Source organism: Amborella trichopoda, chromosome 12, assembly GCF_054954075.1.
Source record: "Amborella trichopoda isolate Santa Cruz 75 chromosome 12, AtrichopodaSantaCruz75HAP2 v2.0, whole genome shotgun sequence".
In the NCBI taxonomy this organism is placed as follows: domain Eukaryota; kingdom Viridiplantae; phylum Streptophyta; class Magnoliopsida; order Amborellales; family Amborellaceae; genus Amborella; species Amborella trichopoda.
In genome coordinates, this window is record NC_142347.1 from 15,990,535 (window position 1) to 16,003,652 (window position 13,118).

Consider the following 13,118-nt stretch of genomic DNA (forward strand, 5'->3'; position numbering starts at 1 on the left):
AATCTAGATCACCAATTTACCGATCCGAATGGGTTTTTGGAGTGCCCGATCTGAGACACCAATCTGTTTTTTAAACCACTGCTCCTAGCTATAAAACCCCTAAGTATATTTTACTGCTGTTTTTAATGCCATGTTCACTCAATGTTACTGCCAATTGATCACTTAAAAACTAATGCTTAACAAATGAAAGTGCGTCTCTCTTCATCCCTCACTCTCCATGCAATGCCCTACGTGGTTACCGTTAAAAAAAGAGATAAAACCTTGTTCCATGTAGTACCATGTAAATTCTCTTCTTTTAAAAATAAAAAAATAATAAAAATAAAAATACTTTTGTTCTATTGAGCAAAGATAATAAACGGGCACGAGGTACATTTTTCTCATTAATAGGGTCCACAAAACAAACAAAGTAATCAGCCACAAAGCCCTGTGTTACGCAAGTTTTTTTTAGGAAAAATCCAACGCTCCAAAACCCAGTAGAAGCAATCTATCTGTCCTTTACAGTATTGATTTCTCCATAATAAAAAAAACGCACTTATCTCTTCACTTCTGAGTGAGGGCTTAGTTCTGGATTAAGAGACTGTAATCCGAAGCCTCTCAACCGGGACCCTGGCTGTGTCCACTCTTCATCACATCGTCCACAAATGCAACTATATTCCGATCCGACGAGCCTCCGTGGGCAAGCGCCGCCCGTGCGGCTTCCTTTCGTGTCCACGCTTTGGTTTTCATTTCTTCTGCCATGGCGCCTTGCGTCGTGGCTGTGATGCACTTGGCCACTTCCTCTCTGCTCACAACTCCGTCGGGGCCTGCCCTGAGACGAAGGCCGACCCCGAGCACCTCCACCAAGAGCATAGCATTGGTCGGTTGGTCTGTCCATTCCGGTATGGCGATCACTGGCACGCCCGCCGTGATGGTCTCCAAGGTTGAGTTCCACCCGCAATGGGTCACAAAACATGCTATGGAAGGATGGCTCAGCACTTCCGCCTGAGGGCACCACGGCACCACGATCCCCTGTCCTTGTACCTCCTCTAAGAAGCCTTCTGGCATTCCTGTTGTGTTTGATGAATTTTCTGATGGCTTCGCCACCCATAGGAATGGCAGGGCGCTGGCCTTAAGCCCCCATGCCATCTCTTCCATCTGCTTCGGAGGCATCACCAGTAGGCTCCCCATTGAAACATAAACCACTGATGTTGCCTTCTTCGAGTCCAACCAAGTTAAGCATTGTGGAGATGCATCCCACATATCCCTACGGAGATCGGAGATGGCGGCTGGCTGCGACCTTTCGAGAAGAGCCTGTGGAACAAGCGGACCCACAAGTCTTATTGGGTGCAGACCCTCGACAAATCGGATCTCTTCTGGTTCTAGCTCATCAAAAGAGTTCCCCAACACCATTCTAACATCCCCAAGCCTCGCATAAAGCTGAGTTAGAATCCTCGGGAAGCTCTTGTATGGGTTTGATGGCAAAGACAAGGATGGCAAGTCCTCGAGCTTCAGCTCAGGCAGTCCTGGCAAATTGACTGGGACCTCGCCATTTGCTCCCAATCCACCATATACCCGGTAATAGTAACTGTAAACTAACGAAGATTGGATCCACAACACCGAACACGGGATCTCAAGCTTCTTGGCCACGTCAACCACCCATGGTGTAAAGGGGCTGGAAATCATGTAGGAGACTCGGCGGCCATTTGCTGCTAGTTCCTCAACCAGACTGGCAAGGCTCTCACTGCCCACTATCTCAAGCTTATCCATATAGTCGTCAAGGTGCACGATCGGGACTCGTGAGTCCCAACCATCGGAGTAGAACTCAAACTTGATTGTGCCCTCAGCCTCAAGCACTGCTCGAGTGCCTCCCTTGAGGATGCCTTCTTGGCCGATGGAGGTGGTTGCAAGGGTGGTGGTGATACCCCTTGAGGAAAGGTGCCCTGCAAACTGAAGCATAGGGTTTAGGTGACCTTGGGCAGAGAAGAAAACCAGCATAACATGTGTGGGCTCTCTTATCTCTCCCATTTTCGATAGAAGTCGATGGCATCAGGGAGAAATATGTAAGTGGATGGGCAAGCTACGTCAGCGGTGACGCACTAGACCTTCGATCAACTCATTGGCTAGTGTAATGGTGATTGAACTAGTGGCTAAGTTTAGGGTGGGAATAGAAAATAGCATATTGTAAATTTCGAATTTTCTGCCATTAACATTTTCTTATGGTTAAATTTTAGGAAAATATCAATTATATTGTTCAAAAACTTAGAAGCTCAATAAAAGTGTCAAATTATTCCCCAGTCTGGTACCCCTCACAGAAATATTTTGAAAAACAAGAAGCACGCCCCATTTCAAATTGAAAAGCTTAAAAAAATAAAAAATAAAAAATAAAAATAAAAATAATATATATATATATATATATATATATATATATATATATATATATAGGTATTTTAGTAATTTAGTCTTAGTTTAGTGGCCTAGCGAATCGATGAAAAATACCTTAGTTTTTTGGGGTTAACAACATAGAACAAGGATTTACAATGAACAAAAGTGAGATTTGTGTTGCTATCCCTAGAAAACCAAGATTATTTTTGCCATGTTGCAGTTTGACATTACTAAACTTAAACAACCAAAGGTGTTTTAGTCATTTGCCAAGAATCACTTTGAAGGGCTGAATTAGTCTTCTTGTTCATGACTTATCAATCCTCAACAAGGGCAATTTAGTTATTGTTCTATTATTTTTTAAGAGATAATAGACTCAAATAAACCTTAAAAAACAATGCTCCTCAATCCTAATTTTAAGTAAGGTAATTTGAAATTTTCAATAATTGTGTGAAATTATTTGATTATTTAATTGATATTTGCACCTAAATTTTCTTCCATGAACAAAACACATTAAAATATACCAAACGTGTCACACTATAGAGGAAGCCTTTTATTTCCTACAAATTAAGTAAGAAGACGGTTGCACCATGTTACCTAGTGTACTGGGGAGAATCTTGCACCTCAAAAGAAATGGATAAGAAAGAGAAAATGTGAGGCCATTTGTTCGTGGAAAAAATTAGCGAAAAGATTTCCTCTTCCAACGGGAGGATACTATCTAGGCAAAATTACAAAAAGCTTTCAAGACTACACTTTCTATACAACTTACCTCCAATTCAATATTTTTTTTATTTTTTCCCGAAAACAAATTTTATATGCAAATACCCCCTAAGGGAAAGAAATCATTTTTTTAGATAGAAATTCCCTTTCCGTACACAAAAAATCATTTTGGCCATATTTGACGTTGACTTTTGGACCCTAGTAGGACATTGTCGGAGCGCACCATCACATTGCTGAAGCGCCCAAGTGTCGGACCGCCCTAAGACAACTACCGGACCAAAATTGAGTACTGTTGGATCCCTGGAATCCAGTAACTTCTACTGTCGGACTGCTCTTTGCAACTACCGAACAACCATTTTGTTAATGCCAGACCACATTTTACATAGTATCGGAGCCTTACTGTCGGACCGCACTTACACGGTGCCAAACTCTACTGTCGGACTGAACTTACAAAATGCCGGAGCCCTAATTTAGTGGGATAGAGGAGAGAGAGGCGTGGATAAGGTAAAAATGAAGGAGAGTAGTTTAGGTATTTTTTTGTTTTTTATTTGGTTGGAGGTATTTGCATAGAAAGTGTATTTTGGGTAAAAAAGTGAGAGAAAAAATTAGATTGGGGTAAGTTGCATGGAGAGTGCAGTTTTGAAGGTTTTTTGTGATTTTTCCTACTATCTATTTTCCCTCCTCCACAAAATAAATGTTATAGATACTTCTTGAATAACAAATTTTGGGATGTAATATATACAACCTATAGGATAAAGAATAATATCAGTAAAAGAATTAAAAAATAAACTGTCTATATACTAAAAAAAAAAGCTTCAAGATTGAATAGAGACTGTCTAATTTCTTAAAGGCTAGATCTATGTGCACAAAACTTAAAATTCATTTATTTTTAAACAATAATTATCTAGTAATTATTTTGTGTTTTCTAAATATTTAGACCTAAAAAATTCTCCTCTGGGTTTTGAGTGAGGACGGAGAAACACAATATATGCTCCAGCAGGAGTCTAATATATGTGCTTATAAAATTATGTGGGTAAGTAATTCTAAGTGCGGCTTAGGATTGTCTTTTCCGATGTGACCTGTCTGGTGGAAATGGTTGTAGTCACTTGAACATCTTGCTTAAAATTATGTGTGGGTAGGTAATTCTAAGTGCGGCTTAGGATTGTCTTTTCCGATGTGACCTGTCTGGTGGAAATGGTTGGAGTTCGAGTTGGATTAGTCACATGAACATCTTGCTTGAAGCTCCAATTGCATTTTGACAACAAATGATACATCCATATACTACTACTGCAAGCTTAATCAAAAGTTAGCTTCTTTTTTTTTCTTTTTTGTGTGTATGTGTGGAAGTTGTGTAATCCAAAGTTATCTTACCACGTGAATGCTAGGATTGCTCGGCATGGGAGACCACCACCGTTCTTGTATATGCAAAAGAGAACCACCTTTCTAATACCGAAAAAGTTTATATAAGGTAGAGGCACTAAATAATCGAGTTAAGGCGCATCTCCAAAATTCACTACTAGTTGTTTTAATACAAAAAACCCTTAAATACGGTCATCTCAATATTGAAATGCATGGATATAAACAAAAAAGAAAAGATAATCGATTTCAAGCTTTAAAAATAGTGCATTTATAGTACATTATCTAGATTGTCAATTTTCAATTAGTTCAAGTATTTATAGATATGCTTGATCAAACCTATTTTTGGAGCTTTAACTTTATAATCAGAAAAGAAAATAAAATTTCAAGCCATTATAAGGATTTTTTGTAGTGAAACGACATCTTTCAACACTATATGAAATTGTGCCTTACTTTGATTGCTTAGGGCCTCAGCCTTATGCAAACCACAACCTTCTTATATCGTTGTCTTACCTAATCCAAAGTTATCTTATCAAGTGAATGCTAGGCTTGCACGAGAAGTTTCTGCATTGGAGACGACCGCCGCTCTTAGATTGTCTTTTAGCAATATTTAAAAATCTGGATCGTCTAACGGATCGGTCATAAGGAAAACCGGTCTAAAATGGTAGATCAGTAACATGGATGGGTGGATCTGCTGGATCAGCTCAATTAGGCCCTAAAGAACTTTTAAAATTTTATTAAAATTGTTACAGATATTAATTTTTATGTTTCCAAATAAAATGGGTGCTACACTATGAATTTTCATTATTTTGTAAAAATATGTTAATATTGAGATGTCGTTTCATGTCTGAATATTAATTGACCATTACATTTATGTCACAGAAAAACATGCATACAATAATCATGGATATAAATGCATAGTCCTAAATAGAGAATACAATTAATACAACTTAATACCAGAACGAAAGACAACGTTGTTCTTCCTCTTGATCATGTTGCCTTTGCTCACTGAATTGTTGGGACAATTTATTGAGTCAGTCTATGTACATGTCAAACTTGTTAATTAATCGAATCGCCCAAGGTTTGAGAACTACTGCTTTTCTAGCCAAAACACTATCAAATTCAATAAAGAAAACCAATAATATCAACTTAAAAAACCTATAATCTAACCAATAATATCAACTTCATAAACCTATAATCTGAAAAATGGAGAATTTAATAGCAAGAAAGAAAAAAATTCAAGAACTCTACAATGAGCCAATTTCACAACAATCTCATAAAAAAATATTTAACATAATTGCACATAATTTCACGTTATGAGATTAAAAAAATTATAGAAATATGAGGGTTTGGCAAAAACTATCACCAACAATTTCACAATAATCTCATATAAAAAATAATTAATTAATATGCTATACAAATATAATTTACAAAAGAATAAATTTATAAGGAATTATATATTCTGTGGCAACAACTAATAATATACCAATTACAAAATTTTTGATGAAATCTTGTTTAAAATAATATAAAACCAATAAATAAAAATATCCAACTTAATTTCACATATGACATAAAAAATACTTTAAAAAAAGTGAACATTTTTCCCCTTAAAATTAGAAAACAAGAAAAAACATTGATATGTATAAAAAAGAAAACTCAAATTATTAGCATTAATTATCAAATTCTTCACAAGATATCAAACAAAACTCCTAAGAAATTTCAGCATTTAGTAAATCATCATCTTCATCATCAAAACCTTATCCTAACTATTTGGGGTCAACAACATGAATTATGTTCTGTCATTCTGCTTATAGGTTCAAGTTTCATGACAAGATTTGGCAACATTTTATTCTAGCTACCCTACTTTACACAACCTTCGGCCTTTACCTGGGCTTGGGTCAGGCATGACCCGCTTGGGGCCAGCCAAGGCGGAATTATGTAACATTTTTTGCATATATACATACACATTTTAACATGAAGTCAATCTTTTATTGGATGGTTCAACATTTAATAAATGTTTTTTTTTTTTTCAAAAATTAGGATTTTTTGGAAACCCTAAATCCAGCAATGTATTAGTCAAGATCTTTATGATAATGAGTAGATCCATTACGTTGGACCTACATATTGTACAGATGTTGAATATGATTCATTTTACCCAAATTTGAAGAAATTTGATTCAAATTTGAAGTAGAGATCAATCACTTGGAGCATTTCCTAAAACCCTAGGTTTTGCAACAAATTTGAGGAAAAAACTATTAAAATAAAAAAGTATGTAGATTGATAAATATGTTTAGTTGATGTAGAACAAATCTAAACCCTTTTATATCCTAACACCCACTTGGATTCGAACAAATATCGCATGATTCTCGTTCTTTGGCAGATTTAGGATGAAAGATGCAATGCAACTTGAAAATGTTTAGGCTAGATCCACGTAAATGTGGTAGTTTTTTAGAGAAATCAACATTTTGATATTGTAAACGGCTCTTCGATGATCATTGGAATCAGATTTAAAAGAAATTGGCTGAAAAATGGAGGATAAATTTGAGGTTTGGAGGATTGCTCAAAGGGAAAAAATGGGGAAATATTCTTTCTTTATTTTTAACAAAAAACGTTTTAATAATCTTGAGAAAGATATGTGAATGCATTTCCTCCATTGACCTGGGCTTCATATTAGCCCTAGATCAATAATTTATTGGTCTTAAAAATCTACAAAAAGATGAAAAAGTACAACAAAAGAAAAAAAAAAAACAAACAAAAAGTTGCATGATCCATAATTGGAGGATCAAACTGTCCACCAATCCAGAATACTGAAGAGAGAAAAGGTCTTTTAAAGTTGAGCCCGAAACCCATGAATACAGTTTCCATTAGTGGAAACTGGTTCATTGAGGGTGCACGGTAATAGCGTGTAACCTACCCATTTCGGATAATTTGGCCATAACTTGCTCTAGGAACGCCTGATCAAGCAGAAACTTCGTCCCTAGGGATTTTCCAGTGTTATGGATCCAATGACAGTGGTCCCATCGTCATTTTACTCTCCGATAATAGGGCTATAGTTATAAGGTCCATTTTAGGTCGATAGAGGCTGATTTTCCCAAAATTGTTTCTCCGTCTGCACTGCCTTAAACTTGTCGGATTGCGACGAAACTTGGCAAGTGTTTTTAGGAGACCTTTATCAATATTCTTGAACCTTCTTGGGCCATTCTGCGACTATTGAAAATTTCTCTTTGGATCAGGGCTTATTATCCTATGGCTTCCGTAGTCCACAGGCACTTTGGTATCTGTGGACTTAGGTCACAATTTCATTTCTCTTTATTCGCATCGGGGATACAAGTGTTAAAAAATACCCTTAAAAAACTTGTTGCGCCGAATGTTATCCTTCGAGAGAAGAGAGAAGGGTAACATTCAGAATCAAAACTGGTCCTTCAGCCTTAAAAAAAGAAACTTCTTGGTCACTGGATCAACACGTCCGCTGAAGGGATAGTTGTGCCAAACTGCTTCCCGGAAGGGTGACCAAGGTGATCAGACATAGAGGCTTTTTTAGGGGGAGAAGAGATTTTGGGGGATGATTTTAAAGTCTACACCATGTTGGACGTTTTGGCGGCGTTGTTGATGGTCACACCAGGTTTTGCAGGATGCCTGGTATGATAGTTTCTTGCCTATGAGGGATGATTTTAAAGTCTACATCTTGTTGGACGTTTTGGCGGTGTTGTTGGCAACCACACCAAGTTTTGCAGGATGCCTAGTATGACAGTTTCTTGCCTGTGAGGGATGATTTTAAATTCTACACCCTGTTGGACATTTTGGCGGCGTTGTTTGCTGCTACGCTAGGTTTGCTTGGACAAACACGGTACCTCTGAGGTCCCATCCTGCCGGGTCTAGTAGGGGGCTTATTAGGCATGTGCAGGGGATCTTTTAAGTCTTCACCCTGCTTGAACCATTAGGGGGTGCCTTTAATGTCATCACCCTTATTGGACATTTTGGGAACCTGTGGAGAGGGAAGCTCAGGAATCTGTGCTTGACTAGACTGCAAGTCTTGGTCAGTGAAAGCTCTCGAATTGGGGAAGAAATCCCGCATAATTGGTATTGGAGGAAGGGGCTCAAGAAACTCTGCCAGTCTGGGGCTGAGGGATTTTATTCTTGTTTTCTTTTACCTTTTTCATGCATAGAGATAGGCTTATCGGGCTCACAGAACTTGGGAGGTAGCTTTGCTTGGCGAACCGCTTCCCTTCTCATGGACTTGTTTTGGTTCCGTCCTCGATAGACTTGCCATGGTTGGGAAGTTAAAGGCTCCTCTGAATCAGAAGGCTCAAGCTGCGCATTCTCAGAGGAGGTCTGTGTTTGAATGACCTATGGTGAAGGCAGTTTGTCATGATTGTCTAGGATAGGGGCGGTGAAGTGCCGCTCTTGTACTTTCTCCTTCATTATGTCTTGAAAGGCGAAGCACTCATCTAGACCGTGACCTCATAACTGGTGATATGGGCACCACAGTTTTTTGGCCCCTCGAGGGAGGTATCTGGGCTTTACGGATGGCTTTGGTGCGATGACCCCAACTTGGAGCATCATGCAGTACAACGGCAAGAGAAGATCTGATGGCATGTTCTCCAGATGGTATTCTTGTTTGTCTTGTTCTTGTACTGTTACCACATGAGCTGCTTCAGCCATCCCGAATGCCTTTTTGAGACTCTCAAGTTGTATCTGCCCCTTCTGGATCAAAGCCTCAATATGATCCTTGAGGGTGAAGCAATCCTAGACAGGGTGTCCCAATATCCTATGGTAAGCATAGTAATTCAGGTTGGTGACAAAGCCAGCTTCTTCGACTCAGGTAATACAATCATTTGTTGCTCTAGTAGCAATCGGAGTAGGGCTGGGACCCACTCCTTACTGAAGCTATAAACTTTGGTCCTCTTCTCTGCCCAGTGATCCTTTCCATAAAGGTTCGGAGGTGGAGGCACCCTACTGTAAGCCTGGAGTTGTTGTTGCCCTACTTGAGGTGTACCGTGAGTATTTGTTGGTTTCACCCCTTTGGAGAAGTCCAGAGTTTGAGGGGAGTCCTTCTTGGGGTCTAATACAATGACGGTGGCACTGACCCCCCTTTCTACTGATTGCCCTGAGCATTGAATCTAGCATTGCCCACACTATGGTTGTTTCCCCCATTTGATGACTGCACCTGGGGCCCACCATGATGCTTGAAGAGGCTCTCTCTATGGACTGATTTAGAGATCAGGTCCGATATGGAAGTTGATTTCGAAGCCTCAACATGCAGGGAAATCTCTGGGCTCATGTTGCATACACAGGTATGGACTGCATCAATTTCAGGCATGGGATTAGCTTGGTGTGCAGCCAGATTCCTCCACCTTGCAATGAACTGATCGACGGCTTCATCCGGGTCCTGGGTCATTGTGAGAAGCTCAATAGCCTAAACTTCCCTTTCAACCTCATAGAAGCGTTTGTAGAACGAGTGCTCCAGTTCTTCTCAGGTCTGGACCGAGTTTGGGAGGAGGAGAGCATACCACTTGAATGTCGGTCCGTCGAGAGTCTCGACAAACTGGCGAAGAAGAAGCCTCCCATCAGATGTCGTTTCTTGACATGCTGAATAGAAATGGGTGATGTGCTGATGAGGGGAGCTTGTGCCATTGAAAATTGGGAGTTTCCCCTTTTGGAAATTCGGGGTGAACTGGAGCTGATCAATATAGGAAGGATAGGGCTTCTGATAGAGGGTTGGGCCTTGCATGCCCGAAATCTGCCTTCCTTGCAAATTGTGAGTAACCATAGCGTCAATGTCAGCTTGAGAGATCAGACGGTGGGAAGAATGGTCGTGTGAAGGAGGTGACTGCCTCAGGACCGGCTCAACTGGATGAGGAGAATTGGTACCCTAGTGGGATGAGTTCCCAAAGGACTGAGTACCTTCCATGAGCTCGATCTTGTCCATCATTCTACGCATCAAGTCCTCAAACCAGTTCATTCGATCCTCCCGGTAGTCATTAGGATACCCTCTCTTCAGGGAGATCTGTCTTTTGCATAGTCAGAGTCTCGCGTGCCTTCCAGCCTAGCTGAGGTAGGTCAGTCAGCTAGGGTTCAACATGCCCCAACTGAGCTTGATCCTTGTACGTTGATCGGGTCAATATCAGTTCGCGACGGTCTTGGGACCATGGGGTTTGCACGATTGAGTTGTCTCCTGTGACGCTGATGACCATGCAGGGTCCTGGTCCTTCTACCTTAGGCTTTGCTCTAGGCTATAAGGGGTGGAAGGGATTTTCTGCTAGGAGGTCAGCAAGCTTGCTTGCCCCGAGACTGGGAATGGTCTTCTGTCATCGAGCACGACAAGGCCGTCTCCATCAGGTGTGGCAAGGGATGTGGGTCAGAGATAGAGGCTAGTTCCGGCTTCCGTCTTGGCTTGGGGAGAGACGAGGGATGGAAGACCTCATCTCCCAGAAGAGTCTTGCCTTGTACTCTCTTATGAGCTCCAAAGGCCAGGCCAGTTGGAAGAGGGTACTGTAGGAGGGTACTCTTTGGAAAGGCCTTCGAGTACCAAGTCCTGAGCTGTTCAACCGGTGGAGAAGGGATACATGGGGGAGGAGACAGCTGCCAATGACCTCTTGGTCGGGAGCTCGATGCAGTCTGTGGTGGCGGCGCATGTGCCCCCTTTGAAGAAGGGTTCCACGCAACCTGAGGATCAACCCAGGCTCATGCAATGTCTTCTACCTTAGGAGGCTGAGTACCACGAGCATGTGTTTGCAAGGGATTGACCTTGTGGCCACAGAGTGAGCAATTGCAACATCTGGTTGTTTCCTTTTCCGGCATTGAAATTGGAATTGTTATAGCATCGCCCAGTTCTATTAAATGTCCCACGTCCTCTTTGACCTCTACCTCTAAATCCTTCTCTTTCATCTTTTAGGGAGAGATTAGTTTTGATCACTTTTGTTTTCTTCATCATTCTTTGTTCATGGGCTTGCAAGGAACCCACGAGTTGATCAGTAGTCATAGTCGACAAGTCTTTACTTTCTTCTATTGTTACAACTATGTGCTCAAATTTATGGGTAAGAGATCTTAATATTTTCTCCATGATACGCACCTCATCTAGCACCTCACTATTTCTCTTGAATTGGTTTGCTATTGCCAACACTCTTGAGAAGTAATCTGAAATTAATTATGTCTCTTTCATGGGAAGCATCTTGAACTCGGCTCTTAATGTCTGCAAATGAACTTTCTTTACTTTTTCTTCTCCTTTGAAAATATTTTGTAAGATCTCCCATGCTTGTTTTGCAGAGATGGCGGGAAGCAACCTTTTCAAAGGTGCTTTCGTCAATGCCTTGATAGATTAAAAACATAGCTCTCTTGTCTAGTCTCCTTGATTCTTTTAGGACAACTTTCCGATTGTTTATCATTTTTGCTTCCTCTTCTGGGTTCATTGTATCCTTTTACAACAATTTTCCACGCATCATGTGATCCAAGTAGTGCTTTCATCCGAATGCACCAATTTTCATAATTTTCTTTTGTAAGACGAGGAACTTGTGGTTGGAACATCTTACTTGAGGATAACATTCTTTTCGAACTTTTCTCTGATACCAGTTTGATAGAAATTTGTTGCAACAAAAAAGAATTCAAAATATAAAATAAAAGAGTTTCGACTCAAAAAATATATAAGAAGCTTGGATTGAATCAATCGACACTTTCACTATTGCTGTAGAATAGAACACAAGCTGTAGTACAATAGAGCAACCACAATCTTTCACTTACGCCTAACTCACCCTTTCTATCTCAACACACACATTACATCATAATAATGTCTTACTATTTATAGACTCAATTAACCGCCTATACATATGGTCTATGAAGGGCCACATGGCCATCACATTATATACCCATTTTTACCAAGCACCTCTTCATATTGTACACCTCTTTTCACCAAGCGCCTCATCACATTGTACACCTCTTTTTACCAAGCACCATATCGATTTAGTTAAACCGCCACTTATGAATCTTCTAGAGAAAAAAAATGAGCATAGTTACTACAAGACAAATTAATATTCAGCAATTCTTCCCCTCCACCTTCGCTTCCATTGTCTCATGCTTTCCGGCATTTGTCATTTTCCACTTTCTCTCTCTAAAAAACCCATAAGGGGAAAAAAAGCCACAAACGAAATCCATTCCCACCTTTTCGTCTTTTTTCTTTTCGTCCGGAAGTTTTCGTTAGTTGCGTTTTCTCATCCCCATTCCCCTCGATAAGTACCCCATATACAATCTTCTCTCACTCTCTTAAGGGGACACGTTTTTTTTTATATACCTCACATCCTCTCAAAACCCAACGTCAAATCCTCTCACTAAACTAATAGTACCTCCTCTTTTTTATTGCTAGTTTTCCTTGCCCTCTTCCATTCATACCTAATAACCAATTCTCTCTCTCTCTCTCTTTTTTACCCAAATAATCTAATAACCCAAGCCTTGCCCTTCCCTTACCGATTAACTTGTTATTATTATTATTATTATTTGCTTGGCTCATTTTCACTTTAGTTTATTTTATGCTATTTTCTTTTACTTCATCTTATATTCCTTTACCTTATCCCATTTACTTCATTTATTTTATTTTAATTTATCTTTATCTTCTTTATTTTATTTTATTCCCTTTATTTATTTCATTTTATTTTATTCACCTCTCTTATTTTATTTCTATAACCTCGTTTTAT

General features: G+C 39.8%; 1 non-coding gene and 1 pseudogene across 1 annotated transcript; both read right to left on the reverse strand.

Moving 5' to 3' along the window:
- Positions 1–349: 349 nt before the first annotated feature.
- Positions 350–2,372, reverse strand: LOC18434182 (gallate 1-beta-glucosyltransferase). The gene has a single exon (XR_016046165.1). It is a non-coding gene; the product is annotated as a gallate 1-beta-glucosyltransferase (transcript).
- Positions 2,373–11,522: 9,150 nt separating this feature from the next.
- Positions 11,523–11,976, reverse strand: LOC148779467 (uncharacterized; annotated as a pseudogene).
- Between the last annotated feature and the right edge of the window lie 1,142 nt (positions 11,977–13,118).